Source organism: Schistocerca gregaria, unplaced genomic scaffold (assembly GCF_023897955.1).
Source record: "Schistocerca gregaria isolate iqSchGreg1 unplaced genomic scaffold, iqSchGreg1.2 ptg000351l, whole genome shotgun sequence".
NCBI lineage: Eukaryota > Metazoa > Arthropoda > Insecta > Orthoptera > Acrididae > Schistocerca > Schistocerca gregaria.
Window position 1 is genome coordinate 722,322 of NW_026061811.1, and position 12,567 is coordinate 734,888.

Genomic DNA, 12,567 nt, shown 5'->3' on the forward strand with positions numbered 1-12,567 from the left:
CGCGGTATGCCGAGACACTAACAGCACCATAGTAAAACAGAAGAAGCTTCTAAGTTGATGTAATTGCCAGTAAGAAGTAGTACAATAACGTTTTAGATATCGATTATTGACTTTTTAGCTGGCATTGGGGCCTTGGACATGAGCTAGGACCTTAAAATTTTGCATCAAAAGAGGACTAGATGCTCCGTTGCACGGGAGAATGTGAAAAGTATTCATATGCAGTACAAACCTGAGATATCCGTCCGTTTTCGTAATTTCTTATCAAATCGACTTAAAGCCAGGACGTCACAATGGACGCTCTTCTCTCTGAAAAGGTTACATTACTCGTCTTCAGAGCTATGTCGCGTGCTGCGGTATGCGGAGACACTAACAGCACCATAGTAGAACACAGATGAAATTTCTAAGTTGATGTAATAGCCTGTAAGAAGTTTTAGATATCGATTATTGACTTTTTAGCTGGCTTTGGTGACTTGGACATGAGCTAGGACCTTAAGATTTTGCATCAAAGGAGGACTAGCAGCTGCGTTGCACGGGAGAATGTGAAAAGTGTTCATATGTAGTAAAAACATGAGAAATCCGTCCGTTTTCGTCATTTCTTATCAAATCGACTTAAAGCCAGATCGTCACATTGGTCGCTCTTCTCTCTGAAACGGTTACATTTATCGTGTGCAAAGCTATGTCGCGTGCTGCGGCATGCGGAGACACTAACAGCACCATAGTAGAACACTGGTGAAACTTCTAAGTTGATGTAATAGCCAGTAAGAAGTAGTACAATAACGTTTTAGATATCGATTATTGACTTTTTAGCTGGCTTTGGGGTCTTGAACATGAGCTAGGACCTTAAGAACTTTCATCAAAGGGGGACTAGCAGCTGCGTTGCACGGGAGAATGTGAAAAAAGTTCATATGTAGTAAAAACCTGAGAAATCCGTTCGTTTTCGTCATTTCTTATCAAATCGACTTAAAGCCAGACCGTCACATTGGTCGCTCTTCTCTCTGAAACGGTAACATTTATCGTCTACAAAGCTATGTCGCGTGCTGCGGTATGCCGAGACACTAACAGCACCATAGTAGAACACAGAAGAAGCTCCTAAGTTGTAGTAATTGCCAGTAAGAAGTAGTGCAATAACGTTTTAGATATCGATTATTGACTTTTTAGCTGGCTTTGGGGCATTGGACATGAGCTAGGACCTTAAGACTTTGCATCAAAGGAGGACTAGCAGCTGCGTTGCACGGGAGAATGTGAAAAGTGTTCATATGTAGTAAAAACATGAGAAATCCGTCCGTTTTCGTCTTTTCTTATAAAATCGACTTAAAACCAGTTCGTCACATTGGTCGCTCTTTTCTCTGAAACGGTTACATTTATCGTCTGCAAAGCTATGTCGCGTGCTGCGGTATGCGGAGACACTAACAGCACCATAGTAGAACACTGATGAAACTTCTAACTTGATGTAATAGCCAGTAAGAAGTAGTACAATAACGTTTTAGATATCGACTATAGACTTTTTACCTGGCTTTGGGTTTTGGACATGAGCTAGGAACTTAAGACTTTGCATCAATTGAGGACTAGCAGCTGCGTTGAACGGGAGAATGTGATAAGTGTTCATATGTAGTAAAAACCTGAGAAATCCGTCCGTTTTCGTCATTTCTCATGAAATCAACTTAAAGCCAGATCGTCACATTGGCCACTCTTCTCTCTGAAACGGTTACATTTATCGTATGTAAAGCTATGTGTGCTGCGGTATGCGGAGACAATAACAGCACCATAGTAGAACACTGATGAAACTTCTAACTTGATGTAATAGCCAGTAAGAAGTAGTACAATAACGTTTTAGATATCGACTATAGACTTTTTACCTGGCTTTGTGTTTTGGACATGAGCTAGGAACTTAAGACTTTGCATCAATTGAGGACTAGCAGCTGCGTTGAACGGGAGAATGTGATAAGTGTTCATATGTAGTAAAAACCTGAGAAATCCGTCCGTTTTCGTCATTTCTCATGAAATCAACTTAAAGCCAGATCGTCACATTGGACACTCTTCTCTCTGAAACGGTTACATTTATCGTATGTAAAGCTATGTGTGCTGCGGTATGCGGAGACACTAACAGCACCATAGAAGAACACAGATGAAACTTCTAAGTTGATGTAATAGCCAGTAAGAAGTAATACAATAACGTTTTAGATTTCGATTATTGACTTTTTAGCTGGCTTTCGTGTCTAGGACATGAGCTAGGACCTTAAGACTTTGCATCAAAGGAGGACTAGCAGCTGCGTTGCACGGGAGAAAGTGAAAAGTGTTCATATGTAGTAAAAACATGAGAAATCCGTCCGTTTTCGTCATTTCTTATCAAATCGACTTAAAGCCAGATCGTCACATTGGTCGCTCTTCTCTCTGAAACGGTTACATTTATCGTCTGCAAAGCTATGTCGCGTGCTGCGGTATGCGGAGACACTAACAGCACAATAGTAGAAAACAGATGAAACGTCTAAGTTGATGTAATTGCCAGTAAGAAGTAGTACAATAAAGTTATAGATACCGATTATTGACCTTTTAGCTAGCTTTGGGGTCTTGGACATGAGCTCGGACCTTAAGAATTTGCATCAAAAGAGAACTAGCAGCTGCGTTGCAGGGGAGAATGTGAAAAGTGTTCATATGTAGTAAAAACATGAGAAATCCGTCCGTTTTCGTCATTTCTTATCAAATCGACTTAAAGCCAGATCGTCACATTGGTCGCTCTTCTCTCTGAAACGGTTACATTTATCGTCTGCAAAGCTATGTCGCGTGCTGCGGTATGCGGAGACACTAACAGCACCATAGTAGAACACTGATGAAACTTCTAAGTTGATGTAATAGCAAGTAAGAAGTAGTACAATAACGTTTTAGATATCGATTATTGACTTTTTAGCTGGCTTTGGGGTCTTGGACATGAGCTAGGACCTTAAGACTTTGCATCAAAGGAAGACTAGCAGCTGCGTTGCACGGGAGAATGTGAAAGTGTTCATGTGTAGCAAAAACCTGAGAAATCCGTCCGTTTTCGTCATTTCTTATCAAATCGACTTAAAGCCAGATCATCACATAGGTCTCTCTTCTCTCTGAAACGGTTACATTTGTTACATTTATCGTCTGCAAAGCTATGTCGCGTGCTGCGGTATGCGGAGAGACTAACAGCACCATAGTAGAAAACAGATGAAACTTCTAAGTTGATGTAATAGCCAGTAAGAAGTAGTACAATAAGGTTTTAGATTTCGATTATTGACTTTTTAGCTGGCTTTGGGGCCTTGGACTTGAGCTAGTACCTTAAGATTTTGCATCAATGGAGAACTAGCAGCTGCGTTGCACGGGAGAATGTGAAAAGTGTTCATATGTAGTAAAAACATGAGAAATCCGTCCGTTTTCGTCATTTCTTATCAAATCGACTTAAAGCCAGATCGTCACATTGGTCCCTCTTCTCTCTGAAACGGTTACATTTATCGTCTGCAAAGCTATGTCGCGTGCTGCGGCATGCGGAGACACTAACAGCACCATAGTAGAACACTGATGAAACTTCTAAGTTGATGTAATAGCCAGTAAGAAGTAGTACAATAACGTTTTAGATATCGATTATTGACTTTTTAGCTCGCATTGGGGTCTTGAACATGAGCTAGGACCTTAAGACCTTTCATCAAAGGAGGACTAGCAGCTGCGTTGCACGGGAGAATGTGAAAAGTGTTCATATGTAGTAAAAACCTGAGACATCCGTCCGTTTTCGTCATTTCTTATCAAATCGACTTAAAGCCAGATCGTCACATTGGTCGCTCTTCTCTCTGTAACGGTTACATTTATCGTCTGCAAAGCTATGTCGCGTACTGCGGTATGCGGAGACACTAACAGCACCATAGTAGAAAACAGATGAAACTTCTAAGTTGATGTAATAGCCAGTAAGAAGTAGCACAATAACGTTATAGATACCGATTATTGACTTTTTATCTGGCTTTGGGGTCGTGGACATGATCTAGGACCTTAAGATTTTGCATCAATAGAGAACTAGTAGCTGCGTTGCACGGGAGAATGTGAAAAGTGTTCATGTGTAGTAAAAACCTGAGAAATCCGTCCGTTTTCGTCATTTCTTTTCAAATCGACTTAAAACCAGATCGTCACATTGTTCGCTCTTCTCTCTGAAACGGTTACATTTATAGTCTGCAAAGCTATGTCGCGTGCTGCGGTATGCGGAGACAGTAAAAGCACTATAGTAGAACCCAGATGAAGCTTCTAAGTTCATGTAATAGCCAGTAAGAAGTAGTACAATTCAAGTTTTAGGTATCGATTATTGACTTTTTAGCCGGTTTTGGTGCATTGGACATGAGCTAGGACCTTAAGATTTTGGATGAAAGGAGGACTAGCAGCCGCGCTACACGGACGAATGTGAAAAGTGTTCATATGTAGTAAAAACCTGAAAATCCGTCCGTTTTCGTCATTTGTTATCGAATCGACTTAAATCCAGGTCGTCACATTGGCCGCTTTTCTCTCGGAAACGCTTACATTTATCGTCTGCAAAGCTATGTCGCGTGCTGCGGTATGCGGAGATACTGAAAGCACCATAGTAGAACACAGAAGAAGCTTCTAAGTTGATGTAATAGCCAGTATGAAGTAGTACAATTCAAGTTTTTGTTATCGATTATTGACTTTTTACCCTTCTTTGGTACCTTGGACATTAGCTAGGAACTTAAGATTTTGCATGAAAGGATGACTAGCAGCCGCGTTGCACGGGAGAATGTGAAAAGTGTTCATATGTGGTATAAAGCTGAGGAATAAGTCCGTATTTGTCATTTGTTATCGTAACGAATTAAAGCCATATCGTCATATAAGCCGCTCTTCTCTCATAAACGGTTGCATTTATCGTCTGCAAAGCTCTGTCGCGTGCTGCGGTATACGGAGACACTAATAGCACCATAGTAGAACACAGATGAAACTTATAAGTTGATGTTATAGCCAGTAAGAAGTAGTACAATTCAGGTTTTAGTTATCGATTATTGACTTTTTAGCAGGCTTAGGTGCCTTGGACATTTGCTAGGACCTTTGGATTTTGCATGAAAGGAGGACTAGCAGCCGCGGTCCTCGGGCGAAAAAGTGTTCATATGTAGTAAGAAACTGAGAAATCCGTCCGTTTTCGTCATTTGATATCGAATCGACTTAACACCACATCGTCTTTTGGCCGCTCTTCTCTCTGAAACGGCTACATTTATCGTCTGCAAAGATAGGTCGCGTGCTGTGGTATGCAGCGACACTAAAAGCACCATAGAAGAATACAGATCAAACTTCTAAGTTTATGTAATAGCCAGTAAGAAGTAGTAGAATTGAAGTTTTAGCTATCGATTATTGACTTTTTACCCTTCTTTGGCGCTTGGACATGAGTTAGGGCCTTAAGATATTTCATGAAGGGAAGGCTAGTGGCCACGATGCACGGGAGAATGTGAAACGTGTTCATATGTAGTAAAAATCTGAGAAATTCGTCCGTTTTCGTCATTTGTTATCGAATCGACTGAAATCCAGATCGACACATTTGCCGCTCTTCTCTCTGGAACGATTACATTTATCGTCTGCAAAGCTATGTTGCGTGCTGCGGTATGCGGAGACACTAAAACCATAATAGTAGTACACAGATGAAGCCTCTAAGTTGATGTAATAGCCAGTAAGAAGTAGTACATTTCAAGTTTTCGTTATCGATTATTACTTTTTAGCCGGCTTTGGTGCAATTGACATGAGCTAGGACCTTAAGATTTTTCATGAAAGTAAGATTAGCAGTCACGTTGCATGGGAGAATGTGAAAAGCGTTCATATGTAATAAAAACCTGAGAAAGTCGTATCGACTTAAATCCAGATCGTCACATTGGCCGCTCTTCTCCCTGAAACGATTACAATTATCATCTGCAAAGCTATGTCGCGTGCTGCGGTATGCGGAGACACTACAATCACCATAGTAGAACACAGAAGTAGCTTCTAAGTTGACGTAATACCCAATAAGAAGTAGTACAATTAACGTTTTAGTTATCGATTATTGACTTTTCAGCCTTTTTTGTGCCTTGGGCATGAGCTAGGACCTTACGATTTTGCATGAAAGGACGACTAGCATCCGCGTTGCACGGGAGAATGTGAAAAGTGTTCATATGTAGTAAAAACCTCAGAAATCCGTCCGTGTTCGTCATTTGTTATCGAATCGACTTATAGCGAGATCGTCACATTGCCCGCTCTTCTCACTGAAACGGTTTTATCTGTCGTCTGCAAAGCTATGTCGCTGGGTGCAGTATGCATAGACACTTAAGGCACCATAGTACAACACAGAAGAAGCTTCTAAGTTAATGTAATAGCCCACAAGAAGTTGTACAATTCAAAGTTTTCGTTATCGATTATTCACTTTTTAGCTGGCTTTGGTGAGTTGTACATGAGCTAGGACCTTAAGATTTTGCATGAAAGGAGGACTATTAGCCGCGTTGCACGGGAGAATGTAAAAAGTGTTCATATGTAGTAAAAACCTGAGAAATCCGTCCATTTTCGTCATTTGTTATCGAATCGACTTAAAGACACATCGTCACATTTAACGCTCGTCTCCCTGAAACGGTTACATTTATCGTCTGCAAAGCTATGTCACTTATTGCTGTATGCGGTGAGGCTAAAAGCAAACATAATAGAACACAGAAGAAACTTCTAAGTTGAAGTAATAGCCAGTAAGAAGCAGTACAATTCAAGTATTGGTTATCAATTATTGATTTTTAGCCGGCTTTGGTTCCTTGGACATGAGGTGGAATCATAAGATTTTGCATGAAAGGAGGACTAGCAGCCGCGTTGCACGGGAGAATGTGAAAAGGGTTCATATGTATTGAAAACCTGAGAAATCCGTATGTTTTCTTCAATTGTTATCGAATCGACTTAATGCCAGGTCGTTACATTGGCCGCTCTTCCCTCTGAAACCGTTATATTTATCGTCTCCAAAGATAGGTCGCGAGCTATGTAATGCTGAGACACTAAAAGCACTATACTAGAACACAGATGAAGCTTCTAAGTTGATGTCATAGCCAGTAAGAAGTAGTGCAATTCAAGTATTCGTTATCGATTATTCACTTTTCACCCGGCTTTGGTGCCTTGTGCAGCAGCTAGGACATTATGATTTTGCATGAAAGGAGGACTATTAGCCGCGTAGCACGGGAGAATGTGAAAAGTGTTCATATATAGTAAAAACCTGAGAAATCCCTCCGTTTTCGTCATTGTTATCAAATCGACTTAAAGCCAGATCGTCACATTGGCCGCTCTTCCCTCTGAAACGGTTAAATTTACCGTCTGCAAAGCTGTGTCGCGTGCTGCGGTATGCGCAGATACTAAAAGCACCATAGTAGAACACTGAAAAAACTTCTAAGTTTATGTAATAGCCAGTAAGGTGTAGTACAATTCACGTTTTAGCTATCGATTATTGACTTTGTAGCCGGCTTTGGTGCCTTGGGCATGAGCTAGGACCTTACGATTTTGCGTGAAAGGAGGACTAGCAGCCGCGTTACTAGGGTGAATGTGAAAAGTGTTCATATGTAGTGAAAACCTGAGAAATCCGTATGTTTTCGTCAATTGTTGTCGAATCGACTTAAAGCCAGATCGTCACATTGGTCGCTCTTCCCTCTGAAACGGTTATATTATTCGTCTGCAGTGCTATGTCGCTGGGTGCAGTAGGCATAGACACTTAAAGCACCATAGTACAACACAGAAGAAGCTTCTAAGTTAATGTAATAGCCCGTAAGAAGTAGTACAATTCAAGTTTTCGTTATCGATTATTCACTATTTAGCCTGCTTTGATGCCTTGTACATGAGCTAGGACCTTAAGTTTTTGCATGAAAGGAGGACTATTAGCCGCGTTGCACCGGACAATGTAAAAAGTGTTCATATGTAGTAAAAACCTGAGAAATCCGGCACTTTTCGTCATTTGTTATCGAATCGACTTAAAGCCAGGACGTACATTCGGTGCTCTTCTCTCTGAAACGGTTATATTTACCGTCTGCAAAGCTACGTCGCGTGCTGCGGTAAGCGAAAACACTAAAAGCGTCATAGTAGAATACAGATGAAGCTTCTAAGTTCATGTAATAGCCAGTAAGAAGTAGTACAATTCAAGTTTTAGGTATCGATTATTGACTTTTTAGCCGGTTTTGGTGCGTTGGACATGAGCTAGGACCTTACGATTTTGCATGAAAGGAGGACTAGCAGCCGCATTGCACGGGAGAATGTGAAAAATGATCATATATAGTAAAAACCTGAGAAATCCCTCCGTTTACGTCATTTGTTATCGAATCGACTTAAAGCCAGATCGTCACATTGGCGGCTCTTCTCTCTGAAACGGTTACATATATCGTCTGCAAAGCTATGTAGCGTTCTCCGGTACGCGGAGACACTAAAAGCACCATAGTAGAACACTGAAAAAACTTTTGAGTTTATGTAATAGCCAGTAAGAAGTAGTACAATTCACGTTTTATTATCGATTATTGAGTTTTTAGCCGGCTTTGGTGCCTCGGGCATGAGCTAGGACCTTATTATTAGCATGAAAGGAGGACTAGCAGCCGCGTTGCACGGGAAAATGTGAAAAGTGTTCATATGTTGTAAAAACCTGAGAAGTCCGTCCGTTTTCGTCATTGTTATCAAATCGACTTAAAGCCAGATCGTCACATTGGCCGCTCTTCCCTCAGAAACGATTAAATTTACCGTCTGCAAAGCTATGTCGCTGCGTGCGGTATGCGGAGACACTAAAAGCACCATAGAAACCAGAAGAAGCTTCTTAGTTGATGTAATAGCCAGTAAGAAGTGGTACAATTCATGTTTTAGTTATCGATTATTGACTTTTTAGCCGGATTTGGTGCCTTGGACGTGAGCTAATACTATAAGATTTTGCATGAAAGGAGGACTAGTAGCTGCGTTGCACGGGAAAGTGCGTAAAGTGTTCATATGTAGTAAAAACCTAAGATATTGACCCGTTTTCGTCATTTGTTATCAAATCGACTTTAAGCCAGATCGCTACATTGGAAGCTCTTCTCTCTGAAACGGTTACATTTATCGTCTGCAAAGCTATGTCGCGTGCACCGGTATGCGGAGACACTAAAAGCACCATAGTAGAACACATAAGTAGCTTCTACGTTGATGTAATAGCCAGTTAGATGTAGTACAATTCAAGTTTTAGTTATCGATTATTGATTTTTACCCGGCTTTTGTGCCTTGGACTTGGGCTAGGACTTTAAGATTTTTCATGAAAGGAGGACTAGCAGCCGCGTTGCACGGTAGAATGTGAAACGTGTTCATATGTAGTAAAAACCTGAGAAATCCGTCCGTTTTCGTCATTTGTTGTCGAAAAGACTGAAAGCCAGATTGTCACATTGGGCGCTCTTCTCTCTGAAAGGGTTACATTTATCGTCTGCAAAGCTATATCGCGTGCTGCGGTATTCGGAGACACTAAAAGCACCATAGTAGAACACAGAAGAAGCTTCTAAGTTGATGTAATAGCCAGTAAGAAGCAGTACAATTCAAGTTTTAGTTATTGATTATTGACTTTTTACCCTTCTTTGGTGCCTTGGACATGAGCTAGGACCTTAAGATTTTGCACGAAAGGAGGTCCAGCAGCCGCGTTGCACGGGAGAATGTGAAAAGTGTTCATATGTAGTAAAAACCTGAGAAATTCATCTGTTTTCGTCATTTATTATTGAAACGACTGGAAGCGAGATCGTCACTGTGGCCCCTCTTCTCTCCGAAACGGTTACATTTATCGTCTGTAAAGCTATGTCACGTGCTGCGGTATGCGGAGACACTAAAAGGATAATACTAGAACACAGATGAAGCTTCTAAGCTGATGTAATAGAAAGTAGGAAGTAGTACAATTCAAGTTTATTTATCGATTATTGAATTTTTAGCCGGCTTTGGTGCCTTGGACATGAGCTGGTACCTTAAGGTTTTTGCATGAATGGAGGACAAGCACCCGCGTTGCAGGGGAGAATGTAAAAAGTGTTCATATGTAGTAAAATCCTGAGAAATCCGTCAGTTTTTGTCATCTGATATCGAATCGACTTAAGCCTGATCGTCGCATTGGCCGCTCTTCTCTCTGAAACGGTTACATTTATCGTATGCAAAGCTATGTCACGTGCTGCGGTATGCGGAGACACTAAAAGGATCATACTAGAACACAGATGAAGCTTCTAAGCTGATGTAATAGAAAGTAGGAAGTAGTACAATTCAAGTTTATTTATCGATTATTGAATTTTTAGCCGGCTTTGTTGCCCTGGACATGAGCTGGTACCTTAAGATTTTGCATGAAAGGAGGACTAGCAGCCGTGTTGCACGGGAGAATGTGAAAAGTTTTCATATGTAGTAAAAACCTGAGAATTTCGTCCTTTTTCGTCATTTGATATCGAATAGACTTAAAGATAGAACTTCACATTGGCCGCTCTTCTCTCTGAAACGGTTACATTTAGCGTCTGCAAAGCTATGTCGCGTGCTGCGGAATGCGGAGACATTAAAAGCACCATAGTAGAACAGAGACGAAGCTACTAAGTTGATGTAATAGCCAGTGAGATGTAGTACAATTCAAGTGTTAGTTATCGATTATTGACTTTTTACCCGGCTTTTGTGCCTTGGACATGGGCTAGGACCTTAAGGTTTTGCATGAAAGGAGGACTAGCAGTCGCGTTGCAGGGGAGAATGTGAAAAGTGTTCATATGTAGTAAAAACCTGAGAAAACCGTCCGTTTTCGTCATTTGTTGTCGAAACGACTGAATGCCAGATCGTCACATTGGCCGCTCGTCTCTTTTTGACGGTTACATTTATCGTCTGCAAAGCTATATCGCGTGCTGCGGTATTCGGAGACACTATAAGCACCATAGTAGAACACAGATGAATCTTCTAAGCTGATGTAATAGAAAGTATGAAGTAGAACAATTCAAGTCTTAGTTATCGATTATTGACTGTTTAGCCGGCTTTCGTGCCTTGGACAGGAGCTAGGGCCTTAAGATTTTGCATGGAAGGAGGACTAACTGACGCGTTGCACGTGAGAATGCGAAATGTGTTCATATGTAGTAAAAACCTGAGAGATCCTACCGTTTTCGTCATTTATTATGGAAACGACTGAAAGCCACATCGTCACATTGGCCGCACTTGCCTCTGAAACGGTTACATTTATCGTCTGCAAAGCTATGTTGCGTGCTGCGGTATGCGGAGACACTAAATCGCCATAGTAGAACACTGAAGAAGCTTCTAATTTGATGTAATAGCCAGTAAGAAGCAGTACAATTCAAATTTTAGTTATCGATTATTGACTTTTACCCTTCTTTGGTGCCTTGCACATGAGTTATGATCTTACGATTTTTCATAAAAGGAGGAATAGCAGCCGCGTTGCACGGGAGAATGTGAAAAGTTTACATATGAAGTAAAAACCTGAGAAATCCATCCGTTTTCTTCATTTTTAAACGAATCGACTTAAAGCCAGATCGTCATATTGGCCGCTCTTCTCTTTGAAATGGTTACATTTATCGGCTGCAAAGCTATGTCGCGTACTGCTCTATGCGTAGACACTAAAAGCACCATAGTAGAACACAGAAGAAGCTACTATGTTGATGTAATAGCCAGTAAGAATCAGTACAATTCAAGTTTTAGTTATCGATTATTGTCTTTATACCCTTCTTTGGTGATTTGGACATGAGCTAGGACCTTACGATTTTGCATGAAAACAGGACTAGCAGCCGCATTGCACGGGCGAATGTGAATAGAGTTCATATGTAGTAAAAACCTGAGAAACTAATTCGTTTTCATCATTTGATATCGAATCGATTTAAGCCAGAGCGTTACATTGGCCGCACTTCTCTCTGAAACGGTTACATTTATCGTCTGCAAAGCTATGTCGCGTGCTGCAGTATGCGGAGACACTAAAAGCACCATAGTAGAACACAGACGAAGCTTCTAAGTTGATGTAATAGCCCGTTAGATGTAGTACAATTCAAGTGTTAGTTATCGATTATTGACCTTTTACCCGACTTTTGTAGCTTGGACATGGGCTAGGACCTTAAGATTTTGCATGAAAGGAGGACTAGCTGCCACGTTGCACGGTAGAATGTAAAAAGTGATCATATGTAGTAAACACCTGAGAAATCCGTCCGTTTCCGTCATTTGTTGTCGAAACGACTGAAAGCCAGATCGTCACATTGGCCGCTCTTCTCCCTGAAACGGTTACATTTATCGTCTGCAAAGCTATATCGCGTGCTGCGGTATTCGGAGACACTAAAAGCACCATAGTAGAACACAGATGAATCTTCGAAGCTGATGTAATAGAAAGTATGAAGTAGAACAATTCAAGTGTTAGTTATCGATTATTGACTCTTACCCGGCTTTCGTGCCTTGGACTGGAGCTAGGGCCTTAAGATTTTGCATGAAACGATGACTAACTGACGCGTTGCACGTGAGAATCTGAAAAGTGTTCATATGTAGTAAAAACATGAGAAATTCTTCCGTTTTATCCTTTTTTCCCGAATCGACTTAAAGCCAGATCCTCACGTAGGATGCTCTTCTGTCTGCAACGGTTAC